The 12,953-nt window shown below is 35.5% G+C and overlaps 1 protein-coding gene across 3 annotated transcripts in view; it reads right to left on the bottom strand.

The window, feature by feature from the left end:
- HPRT1 (hypoxanthine phosphoribosyltransferase 1) overlaps positions 1-12,953 on the bottom strand; it is a 29,864-nt gene that overhangs the window by 15,602 nt on the left and 1,309 nt on the right. The gene's annotated exons all lie outside the window — the stretch shown is intronic.

Below are 12,953 nucleotides of genomic sequence, written 5' to 3'. Positions count from 1 at the left end.
AATCCTAATTTATCAATTCCACAGATAAATATCTACAAAGAAGCATAGTGGAGGCCTGAGACTATGGTCAAGCATCTGAAATGTAAAACTAAACTATCTGCTAAACATTCCTTTCACTCATAATTGATTCCTCTACTGTAACTTGGAAAGAATGAAGTTGCAAAGTCATTGTGCCAAAAAAAAGAAACTTCTTGGGGTGGCTAGGTGGTACAGTAGATAGAGCACCGGCCATAGAGTCAGAAGGACCTGAGTTCAAATCCAGCCTGACACTTAATAATTACCTAGCTGTGTGGCCTTGGGCAAACCACTTAACCCTCTCTGCCTTGCAAAAACCTAAAAATAAATAAACTTAAAAAAATGAGAGAGAGAGAGAGACAGACAGACAGACACAGACACTTCTCTCCTACCTGCCTTCAAGAAGTTAGGCGGGGGTAGAACATTACCTATAATGTCACCCCCCCCCACAACATTTGATCAGTTTTGCTAATAAAAAAAATTTCTTCCCCCTTTAAAACAATTCTTTTCTTTATGATAAGGTTCACTAGGAGGGAGACAAGGGAATGATAAAAAGGGAAGAAAATTTAGATTGTACATCCTATTCAGTTGTCTTTCACAACCTTTTAAATGCTAAATATAACTTTCCTCATGTCCCTGGTTTGGGGCTCCTGGGTCCTTAGTGCTTCCACCAAGAGCAACTAGGGCCAAAGACTGCCCTTCAGCTCTGAAACAGGAAGGACAGAACTTTTCTTGGAAGGCATAAGACTGGGTGATGAGCGATTGGTTAGAGAGCAATCACATGAGTAATTGGTTAGAGAGCAATTATCCGGAAATTAGGAAACTACATCATAAGTTTTTTTTTAGGTTGTTTTTTTTTTTTTGCAAGGCAAACGGGGTTAACTGGCTTGCTCAAGGTCACACGCCTAGGTAATTATTAAGTGTCTGAGACCGGATTTGAACCCAGGTACTCCTGACTCCAGGACCGGTGCTTTATCCACTACGCCACCTAGCTGCCCCACTACATCATAAGTTAACAAAATTGTAGAATCCCTCTCTGAAGAGATCTCAAAGACCATGCTGTCCAAGCTGAACAAGAATCAACTTTACAACATACCTAATAAGGAATGATCATTTAGCCTTTTTTGAAGACCTTTATAGAAGGGTAAACCATCTTGTTCCCAGTTAGCCCCCTTCTACTTTTGGAAAGCTCCATTAATAAGTTTTACCTAAATTCAACCCTAAATCTGTCTCTTTTTGCAATTGGGGCTCATAAACCTAGAGCTGGAAGGGACCATCTCAGCTCAGCCAGACTATTCTACTAGCCAGCTGGGTTGGTATCCCAGCCTTAAGTCCCTCCACACTCCAGTCCATCCTCCATTCAGATGGCAGATTAATCACTCCATCTCTGAGTCTATGCATCTTTCCTGGCTATCCCTTATGCCTTTCCCTCCTGGTTTTCCTGGCTGCCTTCAAGTTCCAGATGAAACTTCACCCACAATAAGTATTTCCCAGTTCCCAAGAATGCTAAATTATGTTGGTTATATCGAATTTATCATATATGTACCTGGTTTGTTTCTAGTTGTTTGCATATGGCCTGCTCTATTAGACTGTCAACTTTTTTTTTAGGTTTTTGCAAGGCAATGGGGTTAAGTGGCTTGCTCAAAGCCATACAGCTAGGTAATTTTTTTTGAATTCTTTTTTTATTTTTTTTTCAGCTAGGTAATTATTAAGTGTCTGAGGCCGGATTTGAACTCAGGTACTCCTGACTCCAGGGCCGGTGTTATCCACTGTGCCACCTAGATGCCCCATGACTGCCCCATGACTGTCAACTCTTGAGGACAGGAACTGTCTTTTGCCTTTCTTTGTATTCTTGGTTCCTAGTACAGTATCAGGTATACAGTAGGTACTTAATGAATGCTTGCTGACTAAATGACTGAGAGTGCTGAACTTGGAGGCACGAAGATTAGAGCAGAAATCCTACCTCCAACAGAACTGTGACCCTGAGCAAGTTACTTCCCATAATTACAAAAGGGTAATAATGATGCTTGTTCACTAAGTGGGTTCAGTCACCAGACACTGACACCAGATTCTACCTCCCTCCCAACTTAATTTTCCAATCCAACAATTAGATTTCCTCTCTCTCTCTCTACTAGTGAGTTCACCTTTGATAAACTTTTGTGGAGGTGGCTAGATGGCACAGTGGATAGAGCTGGAGCCCTGGAGTCAGGAGTACCTGAGTTCAAATCTGGCCTCAGACACTTAATAATTACCTAGCTGTGTGGCCTTGGGCAAGCCACTTAACCCTATTTGCCTTGCAAAAAAAATAAAAAAAATAAAAAAAATAAAATAAAATTCAAAACGAAACGAAACGAAACATAGAAAGGTAAGAAAATAGGAAATAGAGGGAGTGGAGAAAAATAAGCAGCTAGGAGGAAGAGGGGGATGCACTTGAAAGGAAATTAGGGCTTCTGAGAGGAAGCTATAAGAAGAAATGAATTTCATGCCCATGTACTAAAGGGAGATTGGAGTCAGGTTGGAAAAAGCTATAAAACGTCGACCTGGGGTTTGTTACTTTTTATTATTGTGGTACTAGGGAGCCACTGGAGTTTAGCAGGAGAGTGACATAGTTAAGCGTATGACTGTTATGTCAGAGTGGGGATACCCTTTGTGTATGACATGGACTAGATGGTCCCCTGAAGAGAGGCACTGTGGCGTAGGGGAAAGGAGAGTGGATTTTGCTTCCCAATTCTAATTCCTTTAATTTCTTTTTCTTCTCTAATTGCTGATGCTAACATTTCTAATACAATATTGAATAGTAGTGGTGATAATGGGCACCCTTGTTTCACCCCTGATCTTATTGGGAATGCCTCTAGCCTCTCCCCATTGAATATAATGCTTGTTGATGGTTTCAGATAGATACTGCTAATTATTTTAAGGAACAGTCCATTTATTCCTACACTCTGTAGTGTTTTTAATAGGAATGGGTGCTGTGTTTTGTCAAAAGCTTTTTCAGCATCTATTGATATGATCATATGATTCCTGATAGGTTTGTTGTTGATATAATTGAGTATACTAACAGTTTTCCTAATATTGAACCAACCCTGCATTCCTGGAATAAATCCTACTTGATCATAATGTATTATCCTAGTGATAACTTGTTGTAATCATTTTGCTAAGATTTTATTTAGGATTTTTGCATCTATATTCACCAGGGAAATAGGTCTATTTTCTTTCTCTGTTTTAACTCTTCCTGGTTTAGGTATCAGCACCATATTGATTTCATAGAAAGAGTTAGGCAGAGTTCCATCTTTCCCTATTTTTCCAAAGAGTTTTTATCTAGGATTGGAACCAATTGTTCCTTAAATGTTTGGTAGAATTCACTTGTGAATCCATCAGGCCCTGGAGATTTTTTTTAGGGAGTTCAGTAATGGCTTGTTGAATTTCTTTTTCTGAGATAGGGTTGTTTAGGTATTTAATCTCTTCTTCATTTAACCTGGGCAACTTATATTTTTGCAAATATTCATCTATTTGACTTAGATTATCAAATTTATTGGCAGAGTTGGGCAAAATAATTTCAAATTATTACTTTAATTTGCTCCTCATTGGTGGCGAGTTCACCTTTTTCATTTATGATGCTAGCAATTTGGTTTTCTTCTTTCTTTTTTTTAATCAAATTGACCAGAGGTTTATCAATTTTATTGGTTTTTTCATAATACCAACTTTTGGTTTTATTTATTAATTCAATAGTTTTTTTTTGCTTTCAATTTTATTAATTTCTCCTTTAATTTTTAGAATTTCTAATTTGGTAAGGAGAGTGGATTTTGAATGAGAATTAGGCAAGTTTGAATGTTGCCTGTCCAGGTAATTCAGTTTATAAAAATAGGGATAGTGATGTCTGTCTCCTGGGCTTATTTGAAAGGATAAAATGAGATGTGAGGGCTACGAATGTATTTTACTAACTACAAGGTGCTATACAAAATAACATTGTTATTAATTTATTAATATTACTTCTATTAAAATTTTAGTAATGTATTTTTACATTTACAATTCCATTAACATTAACAATTACTTTATAGGTTCACTGTGAAGAGCAAATTAAATGAGTTTACAAGTATAGCCTATATCAGATTACTTTCTGTCATGGGGAAGGGGAAAGGAAAGGAGGGAAGGAGAAAAATGTAGAACTCAAAACTTATAAAGAATTGAATATTGAAAATTATCTCAACATACAAGCTGGAAAAACAAACAAATAAATAAATAGCTACATTGAATTAAAAAAAAACCAAATGAGATAATGGCCATGAACTCATTTCATTAACAGCAAACATCTTTATGATTTTGCTAATATTAATATAGGATTTTGATTATTAGCTGTAAAGTGATCTAGAAAACAAAATGGCATTGTTATTTATTTATTAAGCCAATAAGCATTTGTTATCTTTATAATTTTACTAACAACTAGTATTATGGGTGGAGCTTTACATTGTTATTTAAAAATAACAGTTTAGAGGACTGTCATGAGGAAGCAAATGAAATAATTGCCAGGAATACATTTCATTAACTACAAAATGCTAAACAAAATTTTAGCATTGTCATTAAAATTATCTTTTTAACTTTGTTAATGTTCATAACTAATATTTAAGACTGATCTTTACCACTTAAGGTGAGGAGCACATGAAAAATGTTGATAGGAATTCATTTCATTAATTGTAAAGTGCTCTACAAAATAAAATGGCATCAGTAACTTGTTAATATTTCTCCATAATTTTGTTTATGTAAATAATTAGGATTGTGATCTTTATAGTGTTGCTAACATTAACAATTACTTTATAGTAACTCTGTGAAAAGCAAATGAGATAATGGCCACAAATGCATTTCATTAACTGCAAAGTGCTAAACAAAATAATAGCATTGTTATGAATATCTTTGTGATTTTGTTTATATTAGTGAAAACTTAGTAGGTGATCTCTTCGGTTTTGCTAATGTGAACAGCACATAATATGATGATATGAAGGCATTTCAGTAACTGGAAGGTATTATGTAAAACAGCACTGTTAACATCTTTATAATTTTGTTAATGCTAGTGACTAGTATTTGGGATTGAAATGGCTTTACAATTGTCTAATTGATGACATAAATTCACTTCATTAATTGCAAAGTGATATTCAAAATAAAATAGGTTATTAATTTCTTAATATTTGTATAATTTTATTAATGTCAATAATTTGCATTTAGGACTGATCTTTACAATGATGTTAACATTAACAACTAGTTTATAGGATTGCTGTGAAGAACTGTGAAAATGGCCACAAATGTATTTCATTAACAGCAAAATATTAAAAAAAATTAATTAAAAAACCGGCAAAGTCTTAATAGCTTTGTGATTTTGTTAATGTTTAACTAATATTTAGGATTGTGATATTTACCGTTCTGTTAAGGTGAAGGGCACACATGAAAATGATATGAATTTAGTTCATTAATTGCAAAGAGCAAATACAAAATAAAATGGTGTTACGAGGTAGCATCTATCAATTCATTTTATTAACTACAAGATGCTATACAGATTAAAATAGAATTGTTATTAATTTATTAACACCATTTCTATGAAAATTTTGTTAATATATATTTATCTTTACAATTAGTTTATAAGATTGTAAGAAGGAAATGTGAGAATTGCCACAAGTGCATTTCATTAACTGCAAGGTACTATACAAAATAGCATTTTTATTAAATTACCTTTGTAATTTTATAAATAACAATAATTAATATTTAGGATTGTGGTCTTTAATTTTGTTGATGTAAAGAGCAAATGAGATAATGATATGACTATATTTCATTAAGTGCAAGGTGCTAAAACAAAATAAAATAGCATTGTCATTAATTTACTATTTTATATCTTTAATTGTTAATGTCAATAATAAGGTTTTTGATAGCAATAATAATAAAGCTGCTGGCATCCCATGACCCCATCAAATGTATAAATAAATATCTTGCTACTAAAACAATTAGCCCCAAATGTATTTAGTCCCTACCTTTCCTTCTGGTTGGACTCCCATTCAATGTAGTTCTCTCCAGGATGTATGAGAGCTGCATTAATACTCTCAGAACAGCATGATGGCCTGTAACCTGAAGGCTGAGGTCACAGACCACTTATTTGAACTCATCTTTATGGGTAACTTACAGTAAGCAGGTACTACAACTCCCCACTTAGATAATATACCGATCCACCAAGTAAAAGAAAACTTGGGCAAGAAGGGTTGCGTTTTCTTTGAGGTGGCAGACACAGGTGTAGTCTAGGGCTCAAGTATGTGAAAAACATTGGCCTTGCCACCAAGGAACTTACATTCTAATTAATAGAAGATAGCTTCTAGTGAGGAGTGGTAACCAAGGTAGCTCATTTTGGTCAGGGAAACCACAGGAATGGACCACAGGGATGGCATCCAGTTTTGAAAGTCTATTAGGCAATGACAGCATCTGGCTTTCTCTATGGACACAAGCCATCATGTCTGGCTTTCTCAACAGTTCAATCAGTGCCCACTGAAGCAATCTTCAGCAAATGGCTAAGAAGGCTCATCCAAACTGGCAAAGATGGTTACCTGAATGGAAGCCAAGCTCCTATATACTCCAACAGAATATCTGTACCAAATTGAATAATGGTTTTTAAAAATCACAATAGAAACCCATGTGTGCCTTCTTCCACCCTAAACCTGCACCAACAAGTAGCCAGAAAGCCCCCAAGAAAAGGAAAGGAAGCTACCCTGCACCCAGCTAAGCCAGTGCAACCATCTATCAGCCTAACCAAAGTACCAGGGTGAGGCCATTAGAAGACTCCAGGGAGCAAGACAGCAGGAATCCTATGAGTCCCTCCTATTCTTCCATTCTGAGAAGACAGCTAAACCCCTGAAGATCCAGTGCTTTGAACCTCAAAGATCCAGAGGGGGGGGACCCTAACCAGGGAAGTAACATTAACACAAGAATCCAAAGCTAGGGCAGCATACCCAAAAATAAAATGCAGAAGAAATGTGGATCATTTCCCCCACACAAAGTCCCTGAATTCAGCAACTAAAACTGGAGACAAGAGTAAATCAAACACTGACTTGTATATAAAACTAATGCAAATTTCGGAATTCCTCCAAAAGGGAAAGTGGAAGATGGGAGAAGATCAAAATCATTTATCAAGTACCTACAATGTAAAAGAACAATAGCTAGGTGGCATAGTAGACAGGACTTTGGGCCTGGAGTCAGGGAAACCCCAACGGAGCGACCAAATAAATTGTGGTAACTGCATCCAGTTGGAATATTATTTTGCCCTAAGAAGCGATGAAACAGAGAGTTTCAGAATTAGCTGGTAAGACTGCTGAACAAATACAGGAGCAAGGTGAACAGAAGCAGGAACAATGTATACAATAACAATATAAAGAAAAACAACTTTGGTTTTTTTTTCTTTTTCTTTCTTTCTTTCTTTTTAGGTTTTTGCAAGGCAAACGGGGTTAAGTGGCTTGCCCAAGGCCGCACAGCTAGGTCATTATTAAGTGTCTGAGACCAGATTTGAACCCAGGTACTCCTGACTCCAGGGCCAGTGCTTTATCCACTACGCCACCTAGCCGCCCCTTTTTCCAGTTTCTTAAAAAAAAAATTGCTCAGTGGTGGAGTGTAGAAAGGGATAAATTAATAAAATTTATTTCCAGTTGATAAATTAAAACTTAGTTATACAAGGTAGGGATAATGACAAGCAAAACAAAGAACTCAAATCTAAAGGGGGGGGCATTGCTGAGTTTTCCTTAGATTAACAGTCCTCAAACTTTTAGTCTCAGGATCTCAATTACTGAAGACCCCCAAAGAGCTTCTGTCTCTATAGGATACGTGTATATTTACATTAGAAATTAAAATATAAATTTAAATGGCATTGTTTTATGTGTTTCTGCAAATCTCTTTAATGTTAATAGAAGATCCTATCTACTTTTGCTATTCAGCCTATTGTGGTATGTGATTTTAGTTTTAACTAAGAAAAAAATTCTAGCTTCACAGATATGAATAATTAGTCAGTAGTTTATATAGTATTTATAAAATTAATGTACCATATGATATTTATTTTAATCACATCTTAGTATTATGAAAATAGTTTTGACCTTTCAGATTCTCTGAAATGGTCTTAGGAACTCCAGTCCATACAGCTAATATGTGGATATGAATTCAGGTCTTCCTGACTCCAGGTTCAGTGCCCTTTCCATTGGGCTACCAGCTAAACAGATTGTAGTATGTGAATGTGGTAGATTATTACACCACAAGAAATGACCAAACTGATGATTTCAGAGAATACTGATGCAAAATGAAGTAAGCAGAACTAAAAGAACCATGTGAATCAGGACAGCAACAGTTTAAAAGAACAAGATTTTCCAAAGCCCTCTGATTAATTCAATGACCAATCATATCTTCAGAGGCATTCTGAGGAAACCAGAGGTAATGGACACAAAATACAGAGACAGACCTTTTTTAGACATGGCCACTGTGTACTCATTTTGCCTGACTGCGATTATTTGTTACTAATATTTCTTTCAGTTTTTAATGGGGAGTGGAGAGAAATCATGGGAAGGAGAGTTAATAGTGCTGCCAAAACAAAAAAAAAATTCTTTAATGCTAAAAGACAGAAGAAAGCCCAGACCAGGACAATTTTGAATGTATAGGATTTATTATATAATTTTAAAAATCAGCCAATAGTCCAAAATAGAGATCGATAGTATAATATAGATTTCTCTATATCTTTTGTTGTATATATAGAAATGCCCTGTGTGTGTTTGTGTATTTTAGAATTTTATAAAATTCCATAAACAAAAACAAAGGAGCCTAAATATCAAAGCTCACTCTCTCAAAATATTGTTGGAGAATGAAAAATCATGGAGAAAATGTTAAAAAAATGAAGTGGAATATATGTCCAGATCTGAGCCTCCCACCCCAAGTCCCACATTTGGAAGTTAGGCCAACATTACCAACAGTACCCCATTACCATCCATGTTCATCCATGCACTTGAGAAACAATTGCAGCTCTTTTCCAACACAAATTCAAAAATTTCAAATTCTAATCGACCTGAGCAAATATTCAAGTACTCAGTTACTTAACGATTCCAGATAAAAGTGTAATATATCTATAAAAAGCAAAATATTAATACTTGACAACATAGCCAAAGCTAATAAACTTGAGTAATTCATTGAAATTCAGCCTAAAATTGAGGGATATATGCATTAGTTTGTCATTGAATTTATGAAAATACCTTTTATTTTACAATAAAACCAACACATTTTCAATAATTTTATGATTCACCTACTTAATCAATAGTCTGCATAAGATGTATGCATACAGTTCATATCTAAAGTGAAATAATCTTCTGAGAAACCTTGACAACAAACAAGGAAATGAAGCAGTTTGCACTTACCCAATCAATTCACTATTTGTGTCTGTTGATCTCTAAATACTGTGGTCAAAAGATGGTAACAGAATTAACATAGACAAGGAAGACAAAAATGGCGTAGCCACAGGAGTTAAGAGAGGCACAGTCTTTAATACAAATAAGCTGGTCCATATTACTAATATCTAGCAATGCTTTCCAACCTTTTAGAACTGTGACATATTCTTATTTCTTTCATTTCAAGTCTTATTGTGCAAAAGGAAGGCAGATTTCCCTTTTACATTAAAGAGAATTAAAATGCACCAAATATTCTCATGAAATTAATTTTGATTATACTCTGAGATCATGTGAGCCAACAGCCCAGTTTCATTAAAGCTACTACTAAGCTGCATAATCTTAAACGTTAATTAAATTTATACTCTCATAATTTGATTTTATAATAAGTCTTGCAAATAAGTACTATTCATGTGTTTGTATTTTAGTATTTTAACTATCAAAATCTTTCTCTTCCTTCAAAGCTCAGCTCAGGGACTACCTCCTCCATGAAGCTTCAGCCCTGTTCTTCCTTTTGTTTTTTGATTTCAAGAACATATCACAATTACTAGGAAATAGAAGGAGCTAAATAAATGCTTTTTAATTGATTCTCAAGCTTGTTAGTGATCTCTCCCTTCTTCAGTTTATCACAGGATCATAGATATACAGTTGAAAGGGATCTTTAGAGGTCAATGAATCAACCTCATTTTACAGGTTTAATGGATCCAAGAGAAGTTGTAATTTGCCCAGATAAAATACCTAAGCTAATTAAGTGTCAGAGATGAGATTCAAACCCCGACCTTCTGGATTCCAAGGCCAGACTCCATATACAATCTTACTTTGCCTTTTCAAATTTACACGGGGAACTTGATGATTATTTGTGGACCTGTGACTTTCATTTCTGTCTTTGTATATCCTGTGCCTACCATTTAATGTTGACTTTTTTGGGGGGTAATTTAATATTTTATTCCCCCCAATTACATGAAAAATTTTTAACATTTTTTCCTTCCCCCCTCATTGAAAAGGCAAGCAATTTGACAAAGGTTGTACATATGTAGTCATGCAAAACATTGAATGCTGACTTCTTAAATTGTCTTATTCTGATGCAATTTACCCTCCCAAAATTGTATGTGGTATATATGTGGTACTATTACTTCATATATAAACTACAATTTTTGCCTCGGATACTTAAAAACTGTGTGATCCTGGGCAAGACACTTAGGCCTATGTGCCTCAGTTTCCTTACCAGTAAAAGGAGCTGGAGAAGGAAATGGCAAAGTATTCCAGTATATATGGCAAGAAAACCCTAAATGGAGTGACAAAGAGTTGGATACAACTGAAAAAAAATGACTTAACAACTAAAATATTTTAAGTATCTGACTGGGGGGGTATTATTCAGTTATTTTTTTTCCCCAAATGGATAAGGAGATCTTTTTGTGGCTTAGGATATGGGTCTTCAAGAGCAGTTCTGAACACTTTAAATGTGGTAAGGAAATTTGGACCTCAAGAAGCAGGGAAAATAAGCAAAATCAGCCATCTTAACAAGGCAAGGCTCTCAGACCCCAGGAAACAGTATTATTGAGTTGTCCCACCCATTCCTCTATCATCCCCTACTCCCTTTTTCGCCTTGGAGCCCCTCTTGATAAGCCTCTCTGAATTTAGACTGCTAAGGTCCTTAAGGGTAAGGTCTGGTTTGAGGTTGGGTTTTTTTGGTCTTTTTTTGTCCTTAGCCTATGACTGTATGGAGCCTAGCTAAACTGGTCTTCAAATATCAGATACACAGGTCTGTCTCCAGGCAAAACTGAAAGCCTTTTCAGCTAGGTAAAACCTGATGGAAGCTAGGATTGGGCAGTCGTTGCCTAGGAGACTATAGGGTGCCCTCCACACTTGGATGAGGCAAGGATGGAATTGGGAGGGGGGATAGAGAAGGAGAGGGGAGAGAAGGAAGGGAGAGAAAGGGAAGGGTAAACAAATGTTTACGTAATTCAAAAGGCTTTTATGTGACTTCCCCAGTTTAAAAAAAAATCATTAAATAATCTACCACATGAATACAAAACAGTCAAAGAGGCAGCCTAATGAAGAAAAACTTGAGGGGTACTCCTGAATTTTGATCCTAGCTCTGTCATTATCTGATCCTGGGCAAATCATTTAACCATTCTGAACCTCAGTTTCCACATCTGTAAAATGAGGGGGGTGTCAAGAGGATGATTGAACTAGATGTTCAATTTAAGGTATTTTTTCAGTTAAAGTCTATGATCCTTGGATGTTGTTAAAAATCGTAATAGTGTCATTATTTTTCCAGACTAATTGGGTAGTCAAAGGCAGGAAGAAATATTCAATTATTATTTCTGATTTTTATTGTTGATCTGCCAGGCTAATCATCATTTTGATGTTAATATTCTTTTTACATGGCAGCTACTTCTTTTATTTGAATTTTAGTGAAACAAAACAGAAACAAGCTCCTTTGGTCTTTTAATGTCCATAAAATGAAGCATGTAGACAGGAAGAAAAAGGGGATATATTAGCAGATGACTGCCATCATGTCTGCATCATGGAAAAAAAAAATCCGCAGTCCAGTTTCTGCCTAGCAAACCCCAGGTACTGAAAAGCAAAGCAACAGATTCCCCCCTCCTCTTTTGGATTATGGTAGGCTCCATCTTCTTTGCCTTCCATTCTGCCTATGGTTCCCACCTGCATTATCCAGATAAGTATTGTATGATTAATCATATAACACAAAATGAAGACATACAGAAAGTGGCATACCATTCTCATTTCTCAAAATAAAAATTCATGTAGCTTATTAGTTCAACACATTAAAGAATAATTTTGAACATCTACAGTCTAATTTCTGCTCCTTGCCAACACAGCTGCTGAAGTCTAGGTGAGAAAAGACACATTTAATAGCTCAACAAACCCTTTTGCCAAGGTGAAATTCAATTCTAGCACAGGGATTAACATACCAGTAACAACAGATTTCAAATTAAGAGAACAACTGCACATATCACATTATCTATGCACCTTATATGGTACATATAACACCCATGGCATTTATTAATTATCTAGAAATACAAATACATCTTCTCACCCTAGCTGCATAAGTGAGGTTGGGTTTTTTTTTTTTTGGTTAAAATTTATCTTGTTTCCTCCATTTTATTTTTTTGGAGGTACACATCATTCTTAGGTAGCCAAGGAAACAGACATGGCAGACAAAGCATGATGGGATTACCCATACAAAAACATCTCATGATGGCCAAAATGTTGACTATCATCCATTTTAAATCATCCAATACAACACATAAGCAGGGGCAAATCTTATTCAATTGCAGACATCGTTTACACAACAAGAGTGAGGAAAACCTATGAGTATCAATAAAATACACCAAAATTGAATTTCTTCAACGTGCAAGCCTTCCAAGAGATAAGAAACTGTCTTATCTTAGGTTTAAATGGATGGATTGGTTCTGCTTTCAAATCCAAAGAAAGATATGGATATTTCTTGCTTTTAAAAGCTGAATAGAG

The sequence above is a fragment of the Macrotis lagotis genome, chromosome X, assembly GCF_037893015.1.
Source record: "Macrotis lagotis isolate mMagLag1 chromosome X, bilby.v1.9.chrom.fasta, whole genome shotgun sequence".
Lineage (NCBI taxonomy): Eukaryota > Metazoa > Chordata > Mammalia > Peramelemorphia > Peramelidae > Macrotis > Macrotis lagotis.
This window is presented reverse-complemented; position numbering and strand designations above follow the sequence as displayed.